General features: G+C 37.7%; 1 protein-coding gene across 2 annotated transcripts in view; it reads right to left on the bottom strand.

Moving 5' to 3' along the window:
• Positions 1-12,418, bottom strand: part of ctbp2a (C-terminal binding protein 2a) — a 112,829-nt gene that overhangs the window by 52,664 nt on the left and 47,747 nt on the right. The gene's annotated exons all lie outside the window — the stretch shown is intronic.

Genomic DNA, 12,418 nt, shown 5'->3' with positions numbered 1-12,418 from the left:
ACATTCAGATGGTAGAGTCAGAATTTGGCGTAAACAGAATGAGAACATGGATCCATCATGCCTTGTTACCACTGTGCAGGCTGCTGGTGGTGGTGTAATGGTGTGGGGGATGTTTTCTTGGCACACTTTAGGCCCCTTAGTGCCAATTGGGCACCGTTTAAATGCCACGGCCTACCTGAGCATTGTTTCTGACCATGTCCATCCCTTTATGGCCTCCATGTATCCATCCTCTGATGGCTACTTCCAGCAGGATAATGCACCATGTCACAAAGCTCCAATCATTTCAAATTGGTTTCTTGAACATGACAATGAGTTCACTGTACTAAAATGGCCCCCCACAGTCACCAGATCTCAACCCAATAGAGCATCTTTGGGATGTGGTGGAACGGGAGCTTCGTGCCCTGGATGTGCATCCCACAAATCTCCATCAACTGCAAGATGCTATCCATCAATATGGGCCAACATTTCTAAAGAATGCTTTCAGCACCTTGTTGAATCAATGCCACGTAGAATTAAGGCAGTTCTGAAGGCGAAAGGGGGTCAAACACAGTATTAGTATGGTGTTCCTAATAATCCTTTAGGTGAGAGTATATGTCAGAGGTCACACGCCTCTGGAGCAACTAGGGGTTAAGTGTCTTGCTCAGGGACACAATGGTGGATGTGTGTCACAGTGGGGAATTTAACCCATGTCTCTCACACCAAAGGTATGTGTGTTTTTCCATTGCACCATATATCTGTCTTTTAATGTGCAGCAGAAAACCAAAGTACTCCTTACCAGCCATCAAAACATGAAGCTGCAGCATCATAGTTCTATTAAAAACTACCCGACATCACGCAGTTTTGCTAAATGTAATCCACACAGCAGTTGTTTTTCTCTCAATAAACCTAATATATCAGCATTTTTTTCTAGTTCTGACTGCCTTACAAAGGAAAAAACTTTAATAGAGATAAAGTTGAGACTTCTGTAAGGAAGAAAACTATTTGTTCAGATATTGCCCATTGGCAGCTTGACAATAAATGAAGTACACTTCAAAACAAACTGGCAAATCAATCACTAACACATTTATGCTACTGTGTTATTTTAGGAACCACAGAAGTAAAACATTTGTAATCTTTTTGACAAAAAAAAATAAAACCAGCAAAACAACACGTGGATCGCTATGGGATCCGCTGAAAAGTACGATTGCAAAGAAAACAGATTTTATGTTAACTTTATTTGAAATAAATTGCATCTTTGGGACTTGAAGGACAGAGACATTTCTGTTAAAAATTTATTATTTTTCAATCACATTTAACAAAACAAAATGGTGTGTGTGTATATATATATATATATGGAAAGCTTATGAAGTCACAGGAAGTATGGGTAGAGTGTCCATTTCTGCTGTAGATAGCTTTTCATCTACTTTCAGGGCAGAGCCAGTGCCTTTAACTTTAAAGTCAATGAAAGGGGATTGAGAAGGAAAGATGATGGAGTATATCACTGTATTCTCCTCCACTCCCTGTCCATGACTCATACCAGCAAAACCCTTTAACTCTCTCTAACAGTTAACTTACTACTAAAAAAGTGCTTACGTACAAAGCTGAAAAAGGAAAATGGTTTGGGGAAATCTCTGAGGTTGCAGCACAGCTTTAACTCTGTTCTACAAACATTTTCAGTGGCGCCAGCAGCTTTCTTAGAAAAGGTGTTTCTTACCATGAAACACAGTAAAAAGTAGGATGCGTATGAAAGGAGAGAAAGAGAGGGAGAAATCAAACATGGAACTTTCTTGACACAGATGGTGCTCAGGTGTCTGCAACTTTTTCATCATTTATTTCTTGTTATTCATTATGCATCAAGCTTGGGTTTCAGTCAGATGCTGTGCATAGATTAGAACTAGCCCAAAATTTCCTTACAGCAGCGGTGTGGTACCTCAGAGTCAGTTGAGCAGCAACTTGGCAAGAGATGTGAAACCAAGGAGGTGGGGGGTGAAAAACAAAAAATGGCTCAGCATCAGACAAACAGAGGCAGTGGTTTGGGAGATGGTTGAGTGGAAAAGAAGAAAGTAATGAAGATGAATACCAAAGGGGTGATTTTTGAGAGAAAGTTTTTCTGCCAATTTAGGTAAGAGGGTAGGGATTTGAAATGGTGACTTGCAAGATTCATGTTACTTACAGCCTAATTTGTCCCACCACAATAATGACCCAACATTATTTTTACACTTCTCAGAAATACCATAAAATGGAGCATTTATGGGTCAGCAGAGAAAAGAGCCATGTGTGAATCTGCACTCTGGTTTAAAAATCCCATACTTAGGTGCGAGTGTACATCTTTTTTCACCTCGACTTAGCCGAATGAAAAGAAAACAATAAAAACATGCTTCTTTACATTTTGCTGTCATTTAGAGTTGCACTAGCTTCTCTGCACTCTGGTTTAAAAATCCCATACTTAGGCTTACTTAGGCATACTAAGTTTTTGTTTTTTGTTCTAAACCTCACTCAGTATTATGAAGTCAGGAATGTGATTTATTTTATTGGGCTGATAAGAGCATGGATACAATACTCATCCCAGGATTACTTTATTTGACATTGTGCCTACTTCATCGGTGAGCATATTTGTTTCACTTTTGTTCTACTAATTCCTGGGTGTAATCTAAAAAACTACAACCTGTGTGTGAAAAAATGCAGTTTCTAATTAAATAACATAACATTTTCTTGGAGGACGACCCCCAAAGCCTGTGACCACAGACCCTAGAGTGGCTGAGGTCCACCCAACACAATCTCACAAAACACTGCTTTATGTTTGGTTTGATGCAACCAATACATCGGTGGTATTAATGCACTGTTACCAACATATGAACTGAGTGGGACATTTTATGGGTCAAATTTGTATTTGTTCGTGCTCACTGGTGGACAAACCATACAGTTTAATGTTAAACTGTTTCTCATTTACCTCACATTTCTTGCACTTTGCACTGCAATTTCCTGTTACTTATCAGTCAACACACGTATATATCTGTGACAGCCAGTTTCAGCCAATAAATCAGCCCAGCCAGCTCCAATTTACAATTAATTCCACAAAATGGCGTTTAGGGGTACACCATTTTTAGGTGGCTCAAATGAAGCCATGCTATAGTGAGAAGGTATGTCTTTTCCCTGCATCATTTGATGAAAAAAAGAATACCGGTTTTTAAAACTAGGCTCTTGATTTGACAACTCAGATCATTTGTTTGTAATAGTTACAATAACATTACACCTGCCAAAGAAAAGAAACAAAAATGACAGGGGGAGAAACACAAGCAGTCATGATATGATAGATCTATAGATGAGACTTTTTGTTAACATGTCAGCAGTTTAGATTATCAGTTATCAGATTATCTAAACCACTTTGGAGGCTAAACTGAGTGTGAGTGCATCCCAAATGTTGCTAATTCCTCAATTGCAAAGTGAGCACACAACTACTGCAAACTGTAGGTCAAAGAAGTCAGTATGTAAAACTTGGATGGATGTTTACAACAGAGAATTTGTGCAATTATTTTATCAGTCAACCCTCTCATCTAAAATGAGTCTGTCGAACCTGGAGGGTTGTTTAAGACCGGTCTGACTGCTCAAGTTTCTATTTAAAGATTAGCGATAAATGTAGGATAGGAATGCTGCACAAAACTATGAAAACAAGGCCCAAGTTGTAGGACTGGAACTATCTTTTTACAAAGTTAATCTTTCTGTTAATGCCACTGTCTTGTTCAATGAGGGGGTTTTTTTTGCTCAAGATGCCTACACGGTAGCACACGGAACTTGGTCCATTTCAAATGAACTTTAAGGATCAATAGTCCAATAATCAATACTGTTCTATATCAATCTGTAACAGAGGTACACACTTGAAAGAACTGTTGAACCACTGCTGATAAAGTAGCAAAGCAGAGTTTCAACATGAGCCTAAAGTGGAACCGGTTCCACTGTGAGCCACAACAGGGGGAAAGTGTTGTTTAACTTCATCATGTTTGTTGGAACTCTGAAGTTCACCCAAACAGCAATAAAGCTTGGTGTAGGTGGCAAAAACAAACACTTATGTGGGATGCCTTGTGGGAGTTAGATATGCAGGGCAAACATTTATGAAGGCACAAGCAAACCTCTTTATCTAAGCCACAAAGAGGCTCTTTGGTGTGTCAGCGACTAAATTTGTCACGGCACTACCTTTCTGTCCCCCACACACAAACGTACAATAAACTGATGGATTGTGGTGTTGCTTCAAATTAAGATGCTAATGTGAACACAATGTACCATCTGTTTGTCCTCTCATCACACTAAGAGAGCCTCAGAGCAGCCCTTCATCTTTCTCCTTTTCTCCCAGTTCACCATGCGTGTTTCCTCCTCCACTTTTGCCTCCCGTCCTTTTAAGACTTTCAAAAGCCCCTAGGCAACTTCCTCTCCTCTATCTTATCTCCTTTTACCATTTCCTGCCACTTGACCCTGACTCCAGCTCTAGACGAATAGAGAAGATTGACTCTTATTTCTTTCCTCCCTACTTTCACTAATCTGTTTTATGTTTTAATTCAGTCTCCAATTTATATTTTTCATTCAGGTTTTCTCCACTGATCGTATACCTTTTGGTCCAACTTGTATTTAATATGTTAAAACTGTGTTTAACCTGAGGAGCAAACTAACTTTTATTTTCTGCAGGAAAGTGAAAAGCATGTTTACACAAAATATCAGCTTTTCAGAGCCATGAAAAATCTTGTGTATTTCTTGTTTTTAGCTGCACCACTTGATATTTTTTAATCAGTTTAGTGGTTCTAATCTATCCATCTATTAAAAATGCCTTTAAAAATATGACAATAATTTTCATCAGAGTTGAAAATGTATGCTTCCCATTACCTCGCTTTCCTACGTTTCCACCACTCTAACTAGACAAACCCTTTCCACTTTCTTCCTTCCCTCTTTTCTTCTTCATATTTTTTTTTTTTTTTATATATATATATATATTAGGATCCCCATTAGCTGTAGCCAAAGCAACAGCTGTTCTTCCTGGGGTCCACACAAACACAACACTCTATACATCACAGTACAACAGCCATACACAAACACAATTCAACACACCACAGAACCCAGCTCTATTCAGTAAAATCACACAACAAAACAAACAGAAGAAAAAGAAAAGTTTATCATCCAGGTAGTACATTGCGCTGTATAAAATCTTGATTATACCTAAGCGTCTTTGGATGGGGACAGCTGGAGATGTTGTTTCAGTGATTATTTTAAAGCAATTTTTACTGTTTTCCTGAATGATATGTGCAGACAGAGCGTTCCATGCAACCATGGCTCTATATATTGCAGTGTTTTTCATCATTCTGGTTTTCGCTTAGGGTAGTGTGAATCTACCTTCAGTAGCATGTCTGGTACAATAGTCATGCACATCTGAACTCAAATATTGCTGATTATGTAATTCACTTGGTAATTTAGTAACTGAAAAAGCCGGTCAATTTTTAAATTAAGCAAAGATGCAGTACATCTATATTTTACCTTTAACCAGAATAAACAGCTATACACTGTCTTTACATTACTATTCATAGTTTTCGGTCACGTGGCATGCTCGGTGAGCTGGAGGGCAAAACAACAGACCAACATAGCGTTACAGCATCCGCTGCCGCATTTCTACCGTTAAAAAGCCAGGTCCCTGCCGCCGCTCGACTGCGGTATGTTTACGTTTACCTTGTGGGGAATCCCTCACCTAACACAGCCCATGCTTGTCTCCTCCTTGATTAGTGCATCCGAAAGCACAACAACCATCCAGCATTTTGGCAACTCAAAGTAGAAGTATATCACTTGCTTATTGGTTGGCAGGGAGCAGAAAATAACGTTTTTTTTGCCCTCCATGGGAGCGTTTTCCTTGGAATGTGACATCACGTGAAAACTTTGAATATGAGCATCGAAGTGTACGTGCTGCTTTATCCTGAGCAACTTGGAATGTTCTTATCTGAGTCATGGAACCACTGGACCAAACTACAGAGCAGTAACCGTTGCATTACATTTTTATCACTGAAAGACCTCTCCCCATCTTACTCAGCAATTTTTCAATATGCGTAGACCATGATAATTTACTATCTCTTGAAATACTTAAAAGTATGGTCTCTTGAACTTGGTCAAATGCAACATCTTTAACATACAACTTTAACCTAGGCTCTTTTCTAAAGTAATGATTTGTCCCAAATAAAATGCTCTTTGTATTAGAGACATTAAGAACTAGTTATTTGCTACACATTCAACTACCGATTGTAATTCCCTATTTGAGACACTTGAACGTTCATCAATCGTGGGTTCTGCCATATACTGTTGTATCATCAGCATAATTGCTAACTTTTGCCCTATACATCGTTAATGGTAATTCATTTGTAAACACAGCATCTAACAACGGACCTAGACAGCTTCCTTGATGAACTCCACAGCGAATAGGTTTTTCATCAGGAAAACTTCCATTAAAGAAAACTCTTTGTTTCCCGTTGGTCAAATAGCTCTCTAGCCAAAGAATTGCAGTGTGAATAAATCCATAACATTTAAGATTTTCTAAAAACAAACTATAATCAATTATATCAAAAGCAGCACTGAAATCCAATAATATAGCACCTACTAATTTGTCAATTTCACTGAACCAATCAACTGGCATTTGAGTCAGAGCAGTGTTGGTGTTCAATGTTGGTAAGCTGTGTTCATATCATTAACTGAAAAATAACATTGACAATTATACATAACATAAACAATTATCTCCATGATCTTATTTAAAGGAGACCTATTATACTGCATTTCCAGTCCTATATTGTTGTTCTGTGACTCCTGTATGGCAGCTTTGCATGATTCATGTAGGGCTTCATTTCAGCCTCTGTCTGAAACAAGCTGTAGATGCTCCTGTCTCTTTATGGCTCCCCCCTCAAAGCCCACTGTCTTCTGATAGGCCGAGACCTGAAGCATGCTACCAGGCTGTTGTTGCAGTTGAGAGGTACAGACTGAATGTAGCTGTGCGGAGCAAATGACCATATATGGAATACCGGCTCCATGTAGCTCCATGTCATCAAACGGAGCATTGGTAGAAAAAGCAGTTCAAAACAGAGCGTTCAGAACAGGTGGAAATCTGAGGTTTTGTGTCACACAATACTTTAACCTCATTATTTGAAGATTTGGCCATGTTTAACGTGAACAGCCAACATTGTAACATTGTAGATAAGTCATAAAATATAGAAAAGCATAATAGGTGTAATGGAAAATAAATCTTAAGTGAGTCCTCTGAAATAAAGAGTCCGGGACCAACTGCCCTGAGATGAAGCCCTATCATGGACAGTCAGATAAGAAAACTCTCTAATGAGCATCTTTCCCATGGGAACCTCTACCTAACTGCAACCTAATAAAATGATTAAAAACCACACAGTGAAACATTGGTCTGTAATAATAAGCATGCAAGGTGAAACAGTAAACACAGTAAATTTCCATCACATAGGTCTCCTTTAAAGAAGGTAACAAACTAATTGGACGACTATTAGGGCCTGAAAATGGTACATTTACATTGTTGGACAATGGTATAATCTTTGCAGTTTTCCAAGCTTTTGGACAAACACATTTCCAAACTCCAAATAGGAATAACAATAAAATCTGATACTATTTTTAGTAGTTTCCATCCAAATTATCAACTACTTTTCCACATGGATCACAGTAATTTTGGTGAATTTAAACTTACAATTTTTATCCGTCATAATGTGATATGTGTTATTAGGTCATAGGATTGCTCATCATTTGTTTGGTCCATCTCATTCCTAAGTTTGTTAACTTTACAATTAAAATAATTATTCAAGTAATTAGCAATATCAACTGGTTTAGTCATTTCTGCTTCCAGAAATGATGGAGTTGATTTGCTTGTTCTGCCCATAATATCATTAAAAGAATTCCACAGCTTTTTATTGTCATACTTTACATTATCTATCACACTCATAATACAACTTCTTCTTCCTGTTACATAATTCCTTAGCTTGCGGTAAATGTGTCAGTCTGATATGTAGCTTGACTCAATTGCCATTTCCTTCGCTTCATCTCTGTATCAAACAATCCTTCAGTTCATCATCAATCCAGGGGGATCTAATAGTTCTGACTGTTCTTTTTTTCCACAGGTGCATGTTTATCAGTTACCTTCATCATTTGCTTATTAAAGGCTTCAAGTGCTTCATCTGAATCATCTTTCATTAACACACTTCCCCAGCTTATTTTTCTCACATCCTAGATGAAAAAGTCTTCACAAAAGTGTTTGTATGATCTCTTAACAATGATCTTAGGTCCTGCTTTAGGAACCTTTGTCTTCCTCACTATTGCCACTAGCTTATGATCACTACAACCAACCGCATGCCTCCGCAACAGTGAGAAGCTTCGTCTTAAGTGGACAACATAATGAGTTACAGTCAGTATTCAGAGCCTCCAGGAAATAGATTTCATTATCATGATCACACACCTTATCTCACATTTCACACAATTGCTCTAGATAATTGCAATTTCCACCAGGTGGCCTGTAACTGCACCCTACCAGTAGGGGATTTAAATGGGGAACATGTACTTGAAGCCACAGTGCTTTGATCTCTGTTGACAGTAGGTCCTCCCTTAACAGGTATATGATTTTGAATATAGATATGCATATGCATTTCTATATATTCTATATTATATCCTTGTATATTTAATGCAGACTGTTCAAATGTGGATGTCTCAGATATTGATAAAACATGTATATTATCTAATAATAGGAATTCCTTGATTTCACTCAATTTATTTCTCAAGCTACATATGTTTATATGGGCTACCTTTAGTCCTTTTTTAAGTAGTTTAGTTGAAGTCAACATTTTTAGTCATTTCAGATCTGAAATCATATTCTCTGTTTGTTAAGTGATATTAGAGCTACAGCCAGGCCATCCTTTATTCTGATAGCATTTATTACTACACATAGTCACACACCGAGGGCTGGGCGATATGGCCAAAAAGTCATATCCCGGGACTGCAGAATTTATATTTGCTGCTAAGCGGGTGTGTGACACACACACCAGCGAGCCACATACAGCTGTCTCTTGATTTAAGTTAAAACGTTTCAACATTACTCAGGATGTAAAGTAGGGATGAAATGGTATGAAAATTTCATGTCACCATTATAGTGACCAAAATGATCACAGTTATCAGTATTATCACGGTATTGTAAAAATGTGCCAGAAAAGATTAAAATGTACTGATACACACACTGAAACCATTTCAACAAGTTTGATATTGAAAACTACAAATACAATTGCCATTTTGTTTGCATAAAAAATAAAATTACAGCAAATACCTTTTGTAAACATATGAAAAGTGTGCATTATCAAGATTTTATATTATATAGGTAATACAATGACCCCGTGGACAATTACATGAGAACAAATAAGTCTTTAGAAGACAGTGATAGTAACTGCAATGAGCCCAAAAACTGACAAATACAGAGCAGTCTGTAGCGTTTATAGATATGCTGGTTGGTTGACTAAACTGCGTAACGTGTTATCATGTGCAGTGGACGAATAGACTCACCAACGCACACAGCAACAGAACAACATGTAGCGTTTTTACAAGAGCAGCAACACAGAGCTTCAGTTTACACGCTGTTAGCAAGTCTGAGAGACAAACCAAAGCTAAAAGTTAACTCACCCTGCGTTCACTATAAGGTTATTTTCTTCAATCTTCTTCATGTTTTTATTTAGGTTATGTGAAGGAAATCATAAAACTTAGTTGGGAGGCGATATAACAACCTAACAGAATATAATGGAGTAGGTTTAGACTATATATGGCTTCCAAGGATACTGTACTTCTTTCTTTATGATTTAGTCTTCCTTCCTCTTTTGTGTCTTTTTTTGGGGAAGTAACATTTAAATGTGCATTTTGCACCTATTACATCAATGACAAATTGATTCATTTATAAACTGCTGGAATTATAGGCTAGTTCCTGTGTTTCAGCAAATGTTATGCTCATGTTCAAAAGCACATTCACTAAGTAGAGGGAGAGATGGCTTTACTTGTTGCCAAAGTAACTGCTAAGTGCTGCTAACAATAGCTACCATTAGCCAGTTTCTTTGCCTGCCCTGAGTTGCTGGAAGTTTTGTAAAGTGGTGAAGTGTGTAGGTAAGGATGACTCATCTGTTCTAGATAATGGCGTAAAGAAATAGAATAGAAGAAATAAAATAGAAAAGAATAGAAAATAGAATAAGTAATTTCCCTAACATTTTATTGTTGCTGGGTTTTTTATTTTACTTTTAATGGACACATGTAATATGTTTTATACTTTCTGTGAATATAATCCAATTAATCTTATTTCCAGACTGTATGGACACCTTATTTTGAAAACCAGACATTGTCACGTGTATCCTTGTGCTAAATTCATCAAGTCCAACCCAATTTGATAAATTATGTTGTATGTGGTTCTCGTATCGCGTAACATGAAGACTTCATAGCCTCTCTTCAGGTAGGACTCTCATACTGCAAAACTTGTCTTTGTCGCTAACCTGCCTGTCAGCTCGCTCTGGGCCGGCTTGAATACGTGTGCACTCCAAATTTAGGTGCGGCTAGCTAAATCGCTTTCTAACTAGTAACAGAAACACACTGTTAACTTTACCAAGTATTCATAACATACTTTCTCTCATCTTACAAGGGCAGTATTTATGTTAATTATTAAAACATCGGTCTCTTTTTCTTGCTGCAAATCATTTTACCAGAAGCAACTGTGCCATGACAACAGTACAAATCAAAACAGGTTTGTCCTCATATGCTATATGGTGACTTTGTGACCAAAAAAAGTAACACATTGGGCACCATGTGAAAATTCATATGTAAACTAATTTTGGAATATTCACACGGTGCCGTTTACCACCCCAACTTTACTCTTGTTCCCTGAAGCAAATGTGTTTATTAGATTGCAGCATTTAAACCCAACTTCATTTGGAACACATCAAGAAGTAATAAAGGTCTTATTCTTATCCAGCGCTACAGTATTTTCAAAAACAAAGTCGTGGGAAACTGAATTATGAATAATGTGGAATTTGTAATGAATGAAGAATAAAAACAATGTCAGCCTCCAGGGCATGTTTTCTCATTATAATTCTTTAACACAATCTGAAATGGATGACCGCTATAAGAAAGTACTAATTTCACTCCAACACACACTCAGAATGCTTAACATCAAGCAGCATACAGAGACTATGTGTCCCTGTCACACTGCATGAGAATAAAAGTGATATAAAGAAATAAAAAGGGGTTCTGACCATAAAAGAGTAACACCAAGAATGGCAGCAATATGGCCCTTAAAACAAAAAAACAACGTTTCACGAAACAGGTGGTTAATAATTCAGCGAGCATAAGAGACTGTTTGAGAGAAGGTTTTCCAATATTCATGTGACATGATAGCCAAGACAGGAACTCTCGCTCTCACTGGGCACAGTGTTATTCATACTGTGAGACACTACGGTGTTTTGTAATTCATAGCATAGTTTTTAGGCCAAGCGAGGACATATCTAGACCAACCCTGAGCTAAAGCAGCCATCTCAATAATTAAAAAGAATTTGTTGTTAAATGCTAAAACTAATGTAGGTCTAATATTCAAAGATAATCCAAATTCCCTAAAACGCCTCACACTTAAAGCAAGAACCAAACTGCCAACCTCCAGGACTGGAGGTCAACAGTTATATTAAACCCTTCAATCAAAAAGTATTAACTTTCTTCATTACCTACGGTTTATGTAATTGTTACATATCAGATTTCAGACGTCAGATTTAGGTCCACATTGCATCTTCATAAAGTCCTTACTCTATAGAAAATAGCTACAATTGTACTCGTGCCAAAAATTCCCAGTCCCATAGGGCCCAATGACTTTCGTCCAATAGCTTTGACATCGCTCATGAAGTGTGTTGTCTAGTGTCTAGTGAATGTCTAGTGAAGCACTAGCATTTTCCCTAATAGTAGCACTTTATTAAGTACGCCGACTGCCTTGGTGAGCCTCCTATATGATGGGCTATATGAACAGGCAACCTGTTCTCATCCCATGGCTTCACATACGGACGTTTTGTCAAGACCCCTTGGCGTCATTTTTAACACCCTGGGTACCTTTCAGTGTCGTTTTTATACATGTAAGGCTCTGTGGTGAAGTTAGCAAGAATAATTATGCGACATCTGGTTAGAATTGTTCTGAAACATTGCAGTTGGGTTAGGTTTAAGCAACAAAACTACTTGGTTAGGTTTAAGAAAATATTATGGTTTGGCCTAAAATAACTTCAAAAATAACCCAAACTGGCCTTAAAAGAAAATAATGGAGATCTGGATGGTCAATAATAGGTTGACCATGGCTGCCTGGCTATACTTCCACATGCCATATGCCAACACTACAGTCTAGTATTTGACTTTCTTTTAG

This window comes from Micropterus dolomieu, linkage group LG15, assembly GCF_021292245.1.
Source record: "Micropterus dolomieu isolate WLL.071019.BEF.003 ecotype Adirondacks linkage group LG15, ASM2129224v1, whole genome shotgun sequence".
NCBI classification, from domain to species: Eukaryota; Metazoa; Chordata; class Actinopteri; order Centrarchiformes; family Centrarchidae; genus Micropterus; species Micropterus dolomieu.
The sequence above is the reverse complement of the archived record's forward strand: the minus strand, read 5'-3'. Positions and strand labels throughout refer to the sequence as shown.